The sequence below is a fragment of the Gorilla gorilla genome, chromosome 12 (assembly GCF_029281585.2).
Source record: "Gorilla gorilla gorilla isolate KB3781 chromosome 12, NHGRI_mGorGor1-v2.1_pri, whole genome shotgun sequence".
NCBI lineage: Eukaryota > Metazoa > Chordata > Mammalia > Primates > Hominidae > Gorilla > Gorilla gorilla.
This window is the reverse complement of record NC_073236.2, coordinates 64162074-64180231: the sequence shown is the minus strand read 5'-3', so window position 1 is coordinate 64180231 and position 18158 is coordinate 64162074. Positions and strand designations below refer to the sequence as shown.

The following is an 18158-nucleotide window of genomic DNA, read 5'->3' as shown; positions in this document are numbered from 1 at the left end:
TTATCTGAGACTATAGCTTGTCTTTTGACTTTGCTTATAATGTTTTGTTCTTGTAATTTGAAAAAAAAGTGAGAAAATATGTCATTTGTTTTCTCCTTGTTGGATTTTGGAATTCCTGCTACCACTAAATTTATCCCCTCTATGCCAAAGTTATAGAAACTTTCCACTAGATTCTCTTCAAATCCTTTGTGTTTACTTATTTACATTTATATCTTTAACCAAAACTCATCTCACATTTTTTCCCTAGATGAAGAGCCAATTAGGTCAGCACTATTTCTTGAATCAATCCTAACTTTCCTGCTGAATTGAAATGTTGTCTTTATCAAATACTAATTTTGCAAACATATGGTACCCATTCCTGGATTCTAGCCTGTTCCAGTGGACCACTTGTTCATGTGCCAAAACATATTATTTTGATGAAAATCACTTTATCTTAAATGTCAATATTTGGTAAGGCAAATGTACCCTATTTTCTTTTTCAGAATTATCTGCCAAAGTCTACAAGGCTATATGACAATATCCCAACACAATTATGCTTTTTAATTAAATTAATCTTGTGTTTCAAAGACGAAGTGACTAAGAGTCTTAGCTAACCCTGGATGGCTATGAATGAACACCCAGTCATTCATGCAAGCAGAGTCACCCCAGGTGCCCTCGCTCACAGTCTCACATTCTCATTCCTGCACACTAAACGACTCAAAAGTCCTCCGGAGCTCTGGACCTTGATAGCTATTCTCCCCTTTCTTCCAAGTCCCAGGTCTTCTCACCCAGATCCCAGGGGCCTTTCTGCCCCCTGCCATCCTCTGACAACTCTGTCCCAGGCTAAAAATAGCTGCCCTCTTGGGGCTTTCTTCTCCTTTAGGCTCCTGCTATCTCCAAGCACAATGGGGTAGAGGACCAAATCTGTGCACTCTGATAACTGCTCTTCTACGTTTCTGCAGCTGCTTATGAGATATCCATGTGCCAAACTCCTCCCTAGCCCAAACTCTCCTTCTAGTAGTTGTTTCCCTGCTTGTAGACTACCCTTTGGTTCTCCCTAGGACACCACTCCTGATCCTCCTTGAGATGGACTCAGCCCTGACCTCCTCCTCATAGGTACTGCTGATGGCTGGAGGAGAAGGATAACATCAGAATCATGGTGCTATGGGTTGAATTGTATACCCCTAAAATTCATACATTGAAATCTAACTCCCAGTGCTGCAGAATATGATCTTATTTGGAAATAGAGTCATTTCAGATTGAATTAGTTAAGATAAAGTCATGGTGGGGGGTGGTTAACCAATATGACTGGTATTCTTATATAAAGGTGAAATTTGAACATGGAGACATCCACACAGGGGAACACCATATGAAGATGAAGGCAGAGATCAGGGTGACACTTCTAAAAGCCAAAGAATGCCAAAGATTGCCAATAAACCACCAGAAGCTAAGGGACAGGCAGGGAACAGCTTCTCTTGCATAGCGCTGAAAAGGAACCAACCCTACTGCTACCTTGATCTTGGACTTCTAGCCTCCAGAACTGTGAGAAAATAAATTTCTGTTGTTGAAGCCACACAGTCTGTAGTACTTTGTTGCAGCAGCTCTAGGGAGCCAATACACACAGCAACCCAATGCAGATGAAGGTGGGCTGCCTTCCCCCACCTGAGCCCTTCTCTCTGTTTTTTGCTGGGGTCAGGTAGGGAGTCAGATCACAACAAGCTTCAAAATGTGTTTTTGGTTAATAATACTGGCCCCAGACTCTTGCCTGGTATGAAGGTTTAGCAGAGAAACTCAGGCTCCCATTGCCACCCACAGCCTGGTACCCAGGCAGAAGCAAGCCGTGGGCTCTGCCTTGCCAGTTGGGAACATCGTATCCAAGCTTTGGTGCTTCAGCAGTAAACAAGCAGTTAGCAACTGCTCTGCAAGCTATCCAAGCATGACATGCTGAGGTTTCTATGACTTATCCTCTAGTGCCTCCCCCACTGTCTGTCATTCCCACCACACAGGAATCCTGACTCTTCTGACCTGTGGGCATTCATTAGGACTGTGGCCAGTTGTTCCTCCTGATGCCCTAGTGCCTAGCTCAGTGTCTGACCCACAGGAAATGCTCAATCTTTATTTACTGGATGGGTGGATAGATGGACAAAGGTACAGGAGACTCTTTGGACTAAGCTTTCTCCAGTATGTGATTCAACCTAGCAGCAGAGAGGGCGTTACCAAGAGGAGCTTCTAGGAACTGAGTCAGTCATTGAGTTGCTGCAGGCATGCATTCTTGCCATGTGGACCCTGGATTCTTTCTCATTCTTTCTGGGCTGAAGGTTGGCTTCCAAGTTCCTTTCCACTAGTGCGCCCTCCTGGCAGCTCTTTACAGCCAACTTCACACAAAGGAGGTTTAAACAGCGTCTGGCAAGTCTCCCTGGAATTCACAACCAGCTTGCTCCACCCCAAAAATCTACCAAATACTTCAGACAGAACTCAGAGTGGAGGCCCTGCATTTAAAAATGGATCTCTTTTTCTGAGGCATCCACACCTCCTTCTTTTTAGAAAGCACAAGCTCATATTGAAACAGCCATCCCAGAAAAATGTGTGGAGGGAAAAAACAAAACAAAGCAGAACAAACAACAAAACAACAACCACAAAAATATTTGGAGGTCTCCCTGTCCTTATGTTCCAGAAAGTTCGATATATGGGGATTGCAGTGGGAAGGGCAGTTGCCAGCATTGTGGAGAGACTTCTAGAGACACAGGGAACTTGAGAGTGGGAAATGGCAAGAAAAGTGCCCTGAGCCCCGGCCCAACTTGGCTCTTAAAGAGAACCCCACCACTCATTAACTGGCCCTAAAACCTGCTAAGTGAAAAAGTAAAATTAATGAGCTCATTAAATCCGGAAGGAGGGAAGACCTGGAGGCTTAACCAAGGAAATTCCCAATACCCACTTAGAAAAACAAGGGAGTTTTAGGCTCAGTTAGATTCATGGCCAGGAGTGGGGGCTGGCCCCCAAACAAGGAGGTTGAGTCATGCTGAACCACCATGCAGAGCTCGGCCATTTCCAGCTCTGCAAACAGGAGCCTGGATAGGGAGCTGCTGCTGCTTGTAGTGTGGCCGGGATGGTCAGTGTGGTTTACCAACTCGAGTGGTCCACATCCTTAGTCAAACTCATGGGGAAATCAGTTGAGAAATATAGTGGGAAGTTCCAGGAGCATGCAAAGTTCTTGAGAGAATTATGACTTCAACCCAGACTGCGGTAACTGCCTGTAACAAATACAGCCTGAGATTCGGCTTAATAAAGACTGTTCATCATGTACCATCCATTCCTCCCCGATTTATCACTCACTTCCCGAGGACCATCTATGTGCTGGCGCCATGCTAGATGCTGCCCTTTCAGGCCTAACTTGTTAGTATTGCTCCCATTGACCAGTCCAAGTTCCTATTCATGGTCCCTGCTTCACCCATGACCATAGCCCTCTTTGGTTGTGGGGTTCTGCAGATTCCCTTCAGATCTCCTTGTTCTTGAATGAGTGGAGCTCTGATGATTCCTGGCATCTGCTCTCGTCTTGGGTAAAAGATTCCCCTCCAGGTGTGGCAGCCCCAGGCCTACACAAACAATGGCTGTACCTAGAATAATACCTGCTGTACTGATGCATGGGCAAGAACAATGGGAATGCCGAGGAGAGAGTGCCTAACCCCATGTGTGTGTTTGCTGGGAGGCATCGGGGGAAGAAAGCCTTGTCCAGAAAAGGTGGCTTGTCAGACTTTCTGCAGGGGGATCAGCGTGAGAGGATGAAGGCACGGAAATGTGACAAGGACAGCCAGATGAACAAGAAACCCACCCACTGCCAAGGAAAACATATGGTCAGGTTTACTCTGTGCCCTTTGCTCCTACCCACTGATTCTCTTTCCCCAGGGGCTGCATGTCAGATCCATTTTCATGACTGACATGTTCAAAGTTATCATTTGTCGAAACTTGAAATCTCACAAGGAAATCTACTATCTGGTGAGATCCATTCCCAACTACCTTCTCTTTGCCTTCCTCTTCCAACATGGACAGCATTCTCAGAGGCAACATTTAATTGTGAGAAGAGAATGAGTTTTAGAGTCTCAAGATCTTGAATCCCAGCTCGGCTAATAACTAGCTGTGTGACATTGGACTAGTTACTTAACCTCTCTGAGCCACGTTTTCCTCGTGTGTAAAATAGGTATAATAATATTTTCCAAACGGTGTGGTCATGAGGATTAGAAATAACAGATATAAAGTGCTCCTCAAAATGCCTTGCATACAGCTTATGTCCAAGGACGGCAGATCATGTTATCTGATTGTGAGCTGGATTGTCTCACCCTAAGAGCCCTCTGCTCCCTTCAGTGACTGGCTCCTATTCAGCGAAGGAGGGATGTGGCTTAGTGCCTGTAGTGACAGCTAGGACTCTCTGTGACTTCCATCTCTGATGCAAAAACACTGGGTTCTCCACTCTGCATCTCCATGCAGTTTACCCTTTGCTCTTAGAAGCTTTAAAAACTAATTGTCATGCATGAACAAGCTCTTGGAATCCAAAGTCACTTCCTTAACAGTCAGAAAGGTCAGCCTCCTACATGGCTTTCAAATGTGCGCCCAGAGGTCTACTCTGAAGGTCAGGGCTACCGACTGTTCTAGATTTCAAAGCATGTTAGACACATTGTTACTCTCTCTAAGGCAAGTGACTTACAAGAGGGGTGCTTGCAAAAGATTTAAAAATTAAATCTGTAGTCCCCTTTCCTGGTAAGAATAGCGCCAGCTTCTTTGGCTTGTAGACCAGAGGGAAAACCAGCCTGGCTTCCATGAGGGGTGCTAACCTGGGGGAGAGGAGAAGGGGCGGGGAGGAGGTCGAGCACCCTGGGATCCCCTAAGAGGTCACTGACGGTATTTTCCTCAGACGTCTAGATGGATAGCAAGTAGCTCTGTTGTCCAGGCAGGGTAGGGGGTGACAGGACCCTTTGTGTTTTGAGTTGAAAACAAAGGATCCCTGGGATTCATGGGAGCCTGCGCTGCCCTGGGGCTCCTGGGACCAGCTGGCACCTGGAAGGCGGCTGTGAAATAAAACTGGCGGCAGAACTCAGCTGAGCTGCAACCTCGTGAGCTCAAGTGGGGGGTCACCCCTGGCTGAGGTTACCACTGAGGGAATGGGGTCATCCTCCCTAGAGAACCTCGGCGGCTGTGCGGGGATACGGACAAAAGCCGCTTTGTGGAAGACTGTGGGACCGTCCAACGACGCCACCGTGTGGCAGCGCCGGGCAGCGGCAGACAGCGCATCCCGGTTCTCACACACACCTGAACCTTCTAGGACAGGTGAGTCTCGAGGAGATGCTGGTTTTCTGATCACTACTTGCTATGCAATTTGGAAAAATGAGAGAGGTTTGCTCACATTTTCACTCCAAGTGTGTGGAACAGCTGAATTTAGTCCCAGGCAGTAGTAGCCCCACGCTAAAAATTGATGAATTAAAGACAATTCAAATAGAATGAAATAAAGACTGCTTGAACATTAGGGATGTCCAGGCCCTGGGATGTTTCCAGGCTCCTGATTCAAAGAACAAGTGTCGTGTGAGCAAATGAGTGAACGAGGAAAGGAGTGAGTGAATTGAGACTTTCTGAATTGCCATCGGGAACCCTGTTAGGGTTTTCATTCCCACTGCAGATCTGTTAGACAGGACTTTCCCTGCCTCCACCGAGGCACGGGTATGTTCGAGTGTGAGACGGCTCAAAATATGTACAATTCACAAAAAAATTTCCAGGAACAGCTTAAACAATACTTGAACACTGTCCCCTACTTGAGAACATAGAAGGATCTGTATAAGCATCCACAGAGGAGGGAAGGGAGGGGAGCTGTGTGAGGTTCTTTGGAGTGCACTGTTGCAAAGTCCCCACTTCCCTTTGGAGGAGTGTGGAGGGAATGCCTCCTTCACTCAAGCCTAGTGTGGGGGCTTCCTTGGGAGCAGTAAGCGGCCTTGCACTGTGTTCCCACAGGCTGGGGACACAGAAAATGCGTGTCTGACTCACATTGAGATGACTGAGAAAGTCTGTGCAACAAGATAGACAATACTTCTCTGGAACTGGGCTGCACTCCCAGAATTCTTCAGAACAGGGGTGTGTGTTTCCCAGACCAGGAAGAGGTGGGAAAGCCAGATGGTGCAGTTGCAAGACCTGCCTAAGAGCACAGCCTGGGGAGTTGAGGAGCCCCCAACAGTGAGATTCAGTGCTGAATGGGCCATCATCGAATCAGGGGTTTAGGAGTAGAGGAAGAAGACATCCAGAAGGCTGAACGCACTGCCCACATCACAGAGCTGTGCTCAGAGGCACCGGCAGGGAGCCTCTAAAGAGCCCAGGAATGCACCATTGGAGAAGAAGTCAGCTTCAGATATCAGCCTTGCAAGCAGGCTCCATCAGACACAGGTCCCCACTGCAAGAGACCCTGCCCTTGTTCCCTAATGACCTTGCCTCCAGCCTCATTGCCAACCTTCTTTAGCAAGTTTGGGGAACATGAGCTGAGAACGAGATAAGCTGACCATTGTGTCTTCTCAGAAAGCAGGGTTTTCCATGCCTTCTCTCCAGCTAGAAGGAGGGGACAAGATTGAATGGTAATTTAGGTTCCCAATTAAGAGACAGGGTCCTGTTCTGTAACCGAGTGGTGTAATCATAGCTCACTGCAGCCTTGAACTCTTGGGCTCAAAGGATTCTTCCACGTCAGCCTCTCCAGTAGCTAGCACTACAAGTGCATGCCACTGCGCCTGACTAAATTATTATTTCTTTGCAGAAAGGAGTTTCATCATCTTGCCCAGGCGGTCTCAAACTCCTGGACTCAAGCAATCCTCCCACTTGACCTCCCAGAGTGCTGGAATTACAGGTTCAGCCAGGTTCTGAGTTCTTACTATTACACAAACTAGCCTTTTATAGACTATTTGCAACTAAGTAACTGCAATATTGTTACTACCTGATTGTGAGCAGAAAAGCCAAGAGTCCAGGGCAGATACATTTTGAAAGGACAGTAGGAGGCCAAAACTAAAGATGGGTTTTGATTAGGACACACTTGTGTTTGTTCAACATTCAGGCTGTGGTATGTACAACAAATCTTTATCTGGAATTTTGTCTGTGCTGAGGCTTTGAAGGACAGAAGAGGAGAAGGAGAAGATAGAGCCCCTACTTTACTACCACCATCCTCCAACCATCTCCCACCACCATCCTCCATCATCTCCCACCATCACCCTCCAACCATTTCCCACCATCACCCTCCAACCATCCCCCACCACCATCCTCCAACCATCTCCCACTACCATCCTCCAACCATCTCCCACCACCATCTTCCAATCATCTCCCACCACCATCCTCCAACCATCTCCCACCACCATCCTCCAACCATCTCCCACCACCATCCTCCATCATCTCCCACCATCACCCTCCAACCATTTCCCACCATCACCCTCCAACCATCTCCCACCACCATCCTCCAACCATCTCCCACCACCATCCTCCAACCATCTCCCACCACCATCCTCCAACCATCTCCCACCACCACCCTCCAATAATCTCCCACCACCATCCTCCATCATGTCCCACCATCACCCTCCAACCATCTCCCACCACCATCCTCCAACCATCTCCCACCACCATCCTCCATCATGTCCCACCATCACCCTCCAATAATCTCCCACCACCATCCTCCATCATGTCCCACCATCACCCTCCAACCATCTCCCACCATCACCCTCCAACCATCTCCCACCACCATCCTCCAACCATCTCCCACCACCATCCTCCAACCATCTCCCACCACCATCCTCCAACCATCTCCCACCACCATCCTCCATCATCTCCCACCATCACCCTCCAACCATTTCCCACCATCACCCTCCAACCATCTCCCACCACCATCCTCCAACCATCTCCCACCACCATCCTCCAACCATCTCCCACCACCATCCTCCAACCATCTCCCACCACCATCCTCCAACCATCTCCCACCACCACCCTCCAATAATCTCCCACCACCATCCTCCATCATGTCCCACCATCACCCTCCAACCATCTCCCACCATCACCCTCCAACCATCTCCCACCACCATCCTCCAACCATCTCCCACCACCACCCTCCAATAATCTCCCACCACCATCCTCCATCATGTCCCACCATCACCCTCCAACCATCTCCCACCACCATCCTCCAACCATCTCCCACCACCATCCTCCATCATGTCCCACCATCACCCTCCAATAATCTCCCACCACCATCCTCCATCATGTCCCACCATCACCCTCCAACCATCTCCCACCATCACCCTCCAACCATCTCCCACCACCATCCTCCAACCATCTCCCACCACCATCCTCCAACCATCTCCCACCACCATCCTCCAACCATCTCCCACCACCATCCTCCATCATCTCCCACCATCACCCTCCAACCATTTCCCACCATCACCCTCCAACCATCTCCCACCACCATCCTCCAACCATCTCCCACCACCATCCTCCAACCATCTCCCACCACCATCCTCCAACCATCTCCCACCACCATCCTCCAACCATCTCCCACCACCATCCTCCATCATGTCCCACCATCACCCTCCAACCATCTCCCACCATCACCCTCCAACCATCTCCCACCACCATCCTCCAACCATCTCCCACCACCGTCCTCCAACCATCTCCCACCACCATCCTCCATCATCTCCCACCATCACCCTCCAACCATTTCCCACCATCACCCTCCAACCATCTCCCACCACCATCCTCCAACCATCTCCCACCACCATCCTCCAACCATCTCCCACCACCATCCTCCAACCATCTCCCACCACCATCCTCCATCATCTCCCACCATCACCCTCCAACCATTTCCCACCATCACCCTCCAACCATCTCCCACCACCATCCTTCAACCATCTCCCACCACCATCCTCCAACCATCTCCCACCACCACCCTCCAATAATCTCCCACCACCATCCTCCATCATGTCCCACCATCACCCTCCAACCATCTCCCATCACCATCCTCCAACCATCTCCCACCACCATCCTCCAACCATCTCCCACCACCATCCTCCAACCATCTTCATGGTACCAACCCCTCTCCAGTGCCTCATGTCTCCCCTCTGCTCACAGCCTGCCCTGCCTCTGTAGCCTCTCTAGCATCCATTCCTCTCTGACTTAGCTCCTTCATCCTCCCTGCTGCTGCTGGGACAGATCAATCAGTAATCTCCATCATCTGAAGTCCATCTTCCCTCCCACCTCTCATCCTGTCCCTGCATAGAGTTGGGACCCTGCCATTATCTTCATGTTACAGGTGAGGGAGACCGGATCTTCTACCCATGGTGGGCAATGACTTATGAATGCCGATTAGTGGTGTCAGAACTACAAAGGGTGTCTCTGGCTTGGGGTATATTCACTTAACAGAACACATTCCATTATTAAATCTTCTCCATCAATTGTTCTACTTCTCAACTGTTCACATTTCTTCAGTTATCAGCCGTAGCCCTCACATTTCTAACTCAGCACAGTGGGACGGGGTCCTACCCTGCACAGCTGAGGCATGACTTGCAGTTTAGAGATGAGGCCACGGAGAAGGGGAGAGAATGAAGTGCCTTTCTGAAGCTCCTCCAGACCTACAAAGGCTCTTCTGCTCCTGTGTTCTATCTCCTAGTGAATGGTCACACTCTGACACCCAAGGGCCCAAGCCAGAACCCTGAGAGCTGTCATAGCTGCTGCCTCTGTCTCTTACCCCTCACATCATCAGCGTCCTTGGATTCTCTCCCTTCCTCTTAGTTTCTGCTGCTTCTGCCTCAGCTCAGACCTCACCACTTTAACAAATACAGTAGCTCCCAAATGTTCTCCCTACATCAAATCTGCTCCCCTCACTCATCTGGCTCCCCATTCCAAGGAGTGTCCTTCCTAAGCATTCACTCAATATGCATTGACTGAGCAATCCTATCTGTTGGGCACTATGTGTATCATTGTCTAGTCGAGATGCAGGGGCCATGCCAGGGAGTTCAACAGAGGAAACTGAATACAAAGAACTAGTTACAATGGTGTAGGGAGAGATGAAAAGCCAAGCAGGAGACAATGAGGCCAGAATTGGCAACAGCAGGAGGCCATTAACATCCCCAGTGCTAAAGGGACAAAAGGAGGAAGATGGTGTTGTCAGAGCTGGAAGCAGTGGCCACTTGGCAGGAGCTTGAGCCTTGGAGACAGGGGTTGTCCAGTAGGAGCTGGAGCCTTAGAGGAGATGCCGTCATTGTCAGTGGTACCTCTCGAAGCAGAGCGAAGGGGAGAGAAATACTCTGACCTTTCCCTTCCTCCCACCAGCACCTCCCATTGGCCAAACCCAGCAGGAAGCCAACCTGCAAGTGATCCTGGGAAATGTAGCTTGCAAGGGTGAGCCTCTGTGATGCAGAGCAGAGAAGCTGCGGGGATCTGAAAGCAAACATGGTCTTTCCAGGACATGCTCTGTGCTGGGAACTGGGGCGGAAAAAATCAAACTGGACAATCACAGCCCAAAGACACCCATAAGCTATACCAATAGTTCCAGTGCAGTGTGGTAAGGGATTAGGGATCTATGTGGTGCTGGGAAGGGCCTGCAGGGGGGGCAGATAAGATTCTCGGAGGGGGTGACATCTGAGCTGAAACGCAAAGGATGAATCAGTTAACCAGATGAAAATGAGAGTGGGTTTGGGAAGGCCATTTTAGGGTAGAGGATGCTTGAAGACAAGGGACAGAGAAAGATCATGACTTCTCCACAAGGAATCCTTTGGTGGCTCCTCATTGTGTATAGGAGAAAATCTAAGACCCTCTCCAGGTAGTAGAAGGCCCTGCTGTCTCCAGCCTCAGCTCTACCTCCAGTCTACCCCTGAGACTCTAGGCGCCCTATACTTCTGTCTGTGGACATAGTGCTCACTATTTCTTGTCGGTGCCTTTGCACAAGCATTTCTCACTTGTTCCCTGGTAAAGCTCAGCTCAAATGTCAACTACTCTGTGAACTTTTCTGATGTCCCTAAGTGAAGTTATGATCCTCTGAGACCTTTGTACATTGCACTTACACATGTATTTATGGATTTGTTTCTACAGCCGACTGCTCCCAAGGACCTATAAATAAGGTCCTTGAGGGAATGCCTGCATGTTTACCCTATGTATCCTTCATGCCTGCAAAGCACATGGCACAAAGTGGCACTCAGAAAATTGGAAGAGGGTGGAGAAAGGAGGAAGACACACAAGAAGCAGCCAAGGTATGTTGATTTCTAGGTCATATCACTGCAACTTTTGAAAATATTCATGTTTATGTTGGAACGCAGAGAACTTTTCAAAGTTGTATTAAGATGTAAGCACACCACAATTTTGTGAATATAAATTTCATCTTCAATGTAAATATTCTATGGTTGCCTTCAAGGTTATATTGCATTTCACAATCTACCCACATGGCATGACGAACTCGCCCTCAGGGAGATGATGTTTCCCTGGCATTTTCCTATCTCCGCCTGCTCCTAGAGGCCACTTCAGCAAGCTCTGAGATTTCACTGCACACAACCAATTCCTACCTTGCCAGGCTCCAGAAGGTACTTCTGCTTATCTTTTCTTCTTGCAAAACACCCAGATTAGCTTTCAAAATTGCAGCTAAATCTAAAGCAAATGGCTTGTAAGAAAGGCAGAGGTGGGTCACAAATAATTATACCTGATGTGTCCCCAGCTGCCTCTACTCGCCACATTCTCCAGTGCAGCTTGGCATAGCTTCAGAGTTGTTCATTCTCTGGCCTAAATGTCCAGCAATAGGGCCTCAGCCAAATGAAGTGTGGTGCAACCACATGATTTAACACTGGGCAAATATTAACAATGGTGTCGAAGGTGCATGGTTACCGACATAGGAGAATGTTCATGATAGCCTCTTAAGTTACATACACATGACTTTTTATTTATTTGAGACAAGATCTCCCTCTGTTACTCAGAATGGAGTTCAGTGGTACCATGATGGCTCACTGCAGCCTCAACTTCCTGGACTTAAGTGATCCTCCCACCTCAGCCTCTTGAGTAGCTGGGACAGGTGTGCATGCCATCACACCTGGGTAATTTTTTTTTTTTTTTTTAGAGACAGGGTTTCACCATGTTGCCCAGGCTGGTCTCAAACTCCTGAGCTCCAGAGATCCTCTTGCCTCAGCCTCCTAAAGTGCTGGGATTACACGTATGAACCACCGTACGCAGCCACACATGACTTTCTGTACAGAAAAAAAAGGGCTGAAATATGTACACCAAAATGTTTGTTTTTCTTTATTCTGTACTCTTCAAAATTTTTAATAATAAGCAAATTATATGTGAAAAAGTAGTAATTTAAGATTAAATATATATATTTTAGTTAGTGAGTCATGGGTCACCTTTACATATATTACAATTTGAGTCTGGAGGCCTAAATTCCTCACTTTTATCACCTTTCAAAGTGCCTCTTCTATTTCAAGACTTAGCACAATTGCTCCATTTCTGGGGACCTTTCTTGCCCAAGTAAAATGTTATTTGCGAGCATTCCCCCAGCCCACTGACAACCCCTACACTCCAGCAACCACTATAGGGTATTGTGATGGTTTCCTCGTAGCACAGTATGAGCCCTTTTGAGGGAGTTATTCAGCTCCTTGTCCCCAGGTCTACTTGACACACTGAATAAATGAATGACCCAACACTTTGATGTGTGGCATTGGACACATCATCACCCCTCTATAAATCTCACTGGCCTCATCATTAAAAAGGGCATAAATGTGCCCATTCCAGGAGTAGCTGTAAGGATTAAACAAATGTTTTGTGCAGCAAAGAACACTGTAGAGACACAGTGGTCCTCACAGGAAGGGCAGATGTGAACATCAAGCCTGGAGTCCACACCACAGGTTTCTTCTTCCTGCCCCTGCTCTGGGCTATTTGCTAATAAGACAGAAAGTTCACTTTAAAAATGACTTTGTACAAGCAGTAAAGAGGACTTGTGTGTATGTGTTTTTATCTTGTGTTAAATAAGATTATGAGCTGGGCGCAGTGGCTCATGTCTGCAATCCCAGCACTTTGGGAGGCTTGAGCCCAGGAGTTAAAGACCAACCTGGGCAACATTGTGAGAACTTGTCTCCATGAAAACTAAAAATAAACTGTCCACTGTGGTGGCACATGCTGGTAGTTCCAGCTACTCAGGATGCTGAGGTGGGAGGATCACTTGAGCCAAGGAGCTTGAGACTGTAGTGAGCTATCCAGGCTAGCTGACAGAGGGAGACCCTGTCTAAAAAAAAAAACCTAGTTATCCTTAAGCCACCAGCTCTCCTGAGAGATCCCCACTGGAGGCAGCCTGAAGGGTCAAACCTTGGTCTTTCTGAGCCCCCACATGGTTTGGAGAACTGGGTTTTCCCAAATACTGCAGGGTGCTGTTTTGAGCAATAAAACTGTTTTAATTATTTTGAATGGAAAGCTTTCTAAACTGTGTAAATTTACACAACATTGTAAATGAGTTTTCTAACCATTGTGTGTCAAGTTAGGCTCACTATGTTTTATCTTTTTAGGTATTAACTTCATATACAAATCGTAATGTTAGCTAATATTTACTTTGGCCTTGGTATGTTTCAGACACCATTCTGAATATTATATTACATTGGCTTATTAAGTCTTCATAACATTTATAGAAAATAGGTGCTATTGTTACTCCTGTTTTCCCAATGAGGACACAGGTCCAGAGAAGTTAAATGAGGTGCTCAAGGCCACAAATCACAACATATAAACCCTAGCACCATAGCTCTGGAGCCTACATGCTCACACTACACTTCAGCTGTCAGATCAGCATTATGCAAAGAAAAGTAAATGACAAAGTGAAGATCTGGGTGTGGGTAGTGCATTCATTTCTTAGAAATGAAGTTTCCATTTTGTAATGAGCATATATATATATGTGTATGTATATATGTATGTATATATATGTGTATATATGTATAAATATATATGTATATATGTGTATATATACACATACGTATATATGTATATATGTATATGTATATATGAACATAATGAAAAACAGGGAGAACCCTGGGTCCACCAACCAGTGTAGAAGTTCTCATTTACTCACAACATCCAGTAAGATAATAATGGAGCAATTATGCTGATCAGTAAAGCCATCAGTTGATGTCTTGATGATGTTGAAGTAAATATGGCAAGAATACTGTTGGGGAAAATGTCTAAAGCATCTGTTTTAGTCCATTTTTTGTTGTTATAACAGAATAACACAGACTGGGTAATTTATAAAGAAGAGAAATTTATTTCTTACAGTTCTGGAGGCTGGGAAGTCCAAGAGCATGGCACTGGCATCTGGCAATGGCCTTTTCACTACATCAAAACATGGTGAAGGGCATTGTATAGTGAAAGAGCAAGAGTGTATCCGCTCAGGGCTCTCTTCCCCTTCCTATAAAGCCACAAATCCCATGATGGGGGCCCCACCCTGATGACCTTATCTAATCCTAACTACTTCTCAGAGGCCTCACCTGCAAATGCCATTAAGACATAAATTTGGGGGTTGAGTTTCCAACACATAAAATTTGAGGAAAACATTCAAACCATAACAGCGTTTATTAAGAGTTTTGCCAAACTACACTAAATAAGGATTATGAGCCTCACCTTCTCCTGCTCTCTGAGTGGCGAGATCATCACTGAGGGGTCTTGCCCTACCCCCACATGCACACCGATGATCATCATTAAAATGCCCTAAAGTTCTGTGTGATTCCTTATCATCCTATACAGGCTGAGAATTCTTTCACCGAGTTTGCATGAAGCATTTTCTGCTAGGCTGCTATTGCTTCAAAATGCTGTCAAATGTGAATGAGGATTGCAAAACTAATAGAAATATCTGAGAACCAATATACACAGCACAGTGATCACTCTTCACCCTGCGCTCCAGACTCCTCACTGTTCCTCAAGGGGCCCTGCATTTGCTTTTGCTCATTCATTCATTCCATGAATGTTTATTGAGTCGCTACTGTGTACCAGGCCCTCAGCCCTCAAGGACCTGAGGCCTAATGGAAGAGACCAGCATCAGAATGTGATGACATTTATAATTGTACAGATACAAACTGTAAAATGTTCTATGAAGGAAGATCACAGGCAGCTGAGGGAAAGACTTGCAGGGAAACAATTTGATGAGAAGGGTAAGACCTCAAGAATTAGGAATGAGATGGGGACAGGGTGGAAGTTATTGCAGATGGAAAGAACAGCCAATAAAAAGGCCCAACACATTTCTCCATCAGAGGACCAACAACATGGCTACTGAAAATGGGAGAACTTGTCAACAGATGCATCTGAAACAACAGGGAGGGAAAGGCACTAGATTGGGGAGGGTGTAGGGCCATGAACAGACATGGGATTGCCCCCCAACTGCAATGAGAAGACAGTGAGAGAGTTTGAGAAGGAAGTAATATGAAAAAAAAATCATCCTTGCCCTCAAGGAATTCACAATGGTATAATTAGATTAGAAGCTCCAAAAATGTTAACTTAGCCTTGGGTAAAATGATGAGAACACAAAAAAGAGATCATACTACTATTTTAAAACAGGGCTTGGGAAGATATATTCAGGGTGACACTAAACACTCGGAGGATCCCGTGTCTGTTCTGGCTATTTCCCTTCTCAGTGAAGATAAGAAAAGAGCAGGTTAGGAAATATTTATGTTTTGGGGGCTACAGGAGCAGAATGAACAGAATAATTGGCCAAATCAGGGAAAAGTCTTCCTTAAGTTTAAGTGGATACAGGCTGTTTCTTATTATAGGTTGAGTATTTTTTATCTGAAATTTCTGGGACAGAAATGTTTCAGATTTGAGGTTTTTCAGATTTTGAAGTATTTACATTTACAGAATGAGATACCTTGGGGGATAAGATACAAGTCTAAATGCAAAATTCGCTTATGTTTCATATACATCTTGTAGACCTAGGCTGAAGTTAATTTGATACAATATTTTAGGTAATTTTGTGCATGAAACAAAGTGTTGACTGTGTTTTGACTGGGACCCACCACATGAGATGAGCTGTGAAATTTTCCACTTGTGGTGTCATGTCAGTGCTCAAAGAATTTAGGCTTTTGGATTTTCAGATTAGAGATGCTCAATGTTTATGATAAATAACAATTTCTTCAGTGTTTACTAGCAAAGATAGGAAGCTTCATGAGATATTCCTAATTTACTCTTAATTTATTTTTTACAACTGCATGTTTGGTATTTGACATTATCTTTCTTCTCTTAGCCCATTGGTTGGCAATCTATAGCCCATGAGCCAAACCCAGCCCATCACCTATTTGTACACAGCCCATGTGTATTAACCTCATCTTTTCTATATTCTGAGGCTTTGACATCTGGAGCCTTGGTGACACTGGAGATTGCCTCTCCCAGGATTAGCCAATTCCTAAAGATGAACTCACTCATGAGTGTGATTTTCAAATTCAAACCAACCAAATCCAGAGCCCACAACCCCAATAATCTCCTTTATTGAGCTTTCACACTCCAGGCATTTATCCACCTGCCCTAATTACCCCAGGACCAGGTATCAGACAACCAGGCATAGTTTTTATCCCCAGAGCCCACTGTAATTATTCAAACCAGCCAAGCTTAAACCTGCGTATCTAGCTTACCCCATTCCTTTCCACAAAAATCACAATAAAGGCTCTAGCAATCTTTCCCTCTCCCTTTGCCTCCTGACCAGCCCCAATGCTTCCAACACACAGGCCCCGTGTGGGCCCCCAAGGTGTGACATGCCTCCTTCTCTTGGGAGCTGCGAGTAACAAGTCACAAACTACGTTTTCTTTCTTCTTTTTTGTTTGTTTGTTTTGAGACAGAGTCTCACTCTGTTGCCCAGGCCAGAGTGCAGTGGTGCGATCTTGGCTTACTGCAACCTCCATCTCCCAGGTTCAAGTGATTCTCTTAGTTCAGCCTCCTGAGTAACTGGGACTACAGGTGTGCACCACCACACCCAGCTACTTTTGTATTTTTAGTAGAAACAGGGTTTCACCATGTTGGCCAGGCTGCTCTGAAACTCCTGACCCCAAATGATCCACCCACCTTGGCCTCCCAAAGGGCTGGGATTACTGGGATGAGCCACTGCGCCTGGTCGACAAACTGTTTTCGAAGGCAATCATCTCTCAATCTGTTGGCCTTCCTGGAGCTCAAATTTTCTATTAATACACTATCTTTTAAAACATCATGAGCTAAGAATGGCTTTTACATTCATACATGCTTGAAACAAATCAAAAGACTGTTTCCTGACACATGAAAATTAGGTAAAATTCAAATTTTATTGGAACCCAGCCATTGTCATTCCATTACACATCATCTGTGGCTGCATTTGTGCTATGATGGTAGAGTTGCAGAGTCGTGACAGGTAACTTATAGTCTATAAAACCTAAAATATTTACTATCTTTACAGAAATAGTTTGCTGACTCCTGCCTTAATGTATAGACATGTTTGCTATTTTATTGGTTTATTTAAGCTATAAACTTGTGTAACCCATTGCTTTCTATGTATAGTATAGATCTGTTTATAATCTGAAAACTTCAGAATCTCTAGGTCTAGGTTTCTTCCTATAGTCTATCCCAAATTACTGAGCCTCCAGTGTTTTATTGATTTTTTAAATGATCCTTAGTAAAAATATTTTACATTGTGACTCAAGACACTCACATAAATAATAGAAACAAATTTCATGAAGCATTACTCATTCTTAATGTGTGAATCACTTTGACAGTTTCCGTTCTCTTCTACTCCAGTTTTTTAAAGTACCAGTCAAAAATCTACCAATTTCACACCCCACTTATGGGTCAATGCACACATGTTAATAAACATCATGAATCTAACAGATTCAAATCTAAACAACACAAAATGTTTCTCTGCTACACTGTCTACCAAGGAAGACGAGTACAGAAACAGCAATAAAGTTTAGATGATATGAGTTTAAAAGAAGTCTTTAGAAGCAAAGAGGGATAGAGCTATTTTTTTTTCATGGCATTGTTGGGTAGTTTCATCAAGAAAGATCTTGAAAGATGGTCAGGAAGTCCTGGTAGAGAAGAAAAAATGGGGGGAGGGCACAACTCGCCCCATGTCAGAATGACATGCTCTGTAACAGAAACTCCACAGGTTAAGAACAAGGTCTTAAGAAATTTTTTATTTCTAGTCCCTAGTGTAATGT

At 45.7% G+C, this 18158-nt stretch overlaps 1 protein-coding gene across 1 annotated transcript in view; it reads right to left on the bottom strand.

Moving 5' to 3' along the window:
* EVA1A (eva-1 homolog A, regulator of programmed cell death) overlaps positions 1-18158 on the bottom strand; it is a 155648-nt gene that overhangs the window by 111413 nt on the left and 26077 nt on the right. The gene's annotated exons all lie outside the window — the stretch shown is intronic.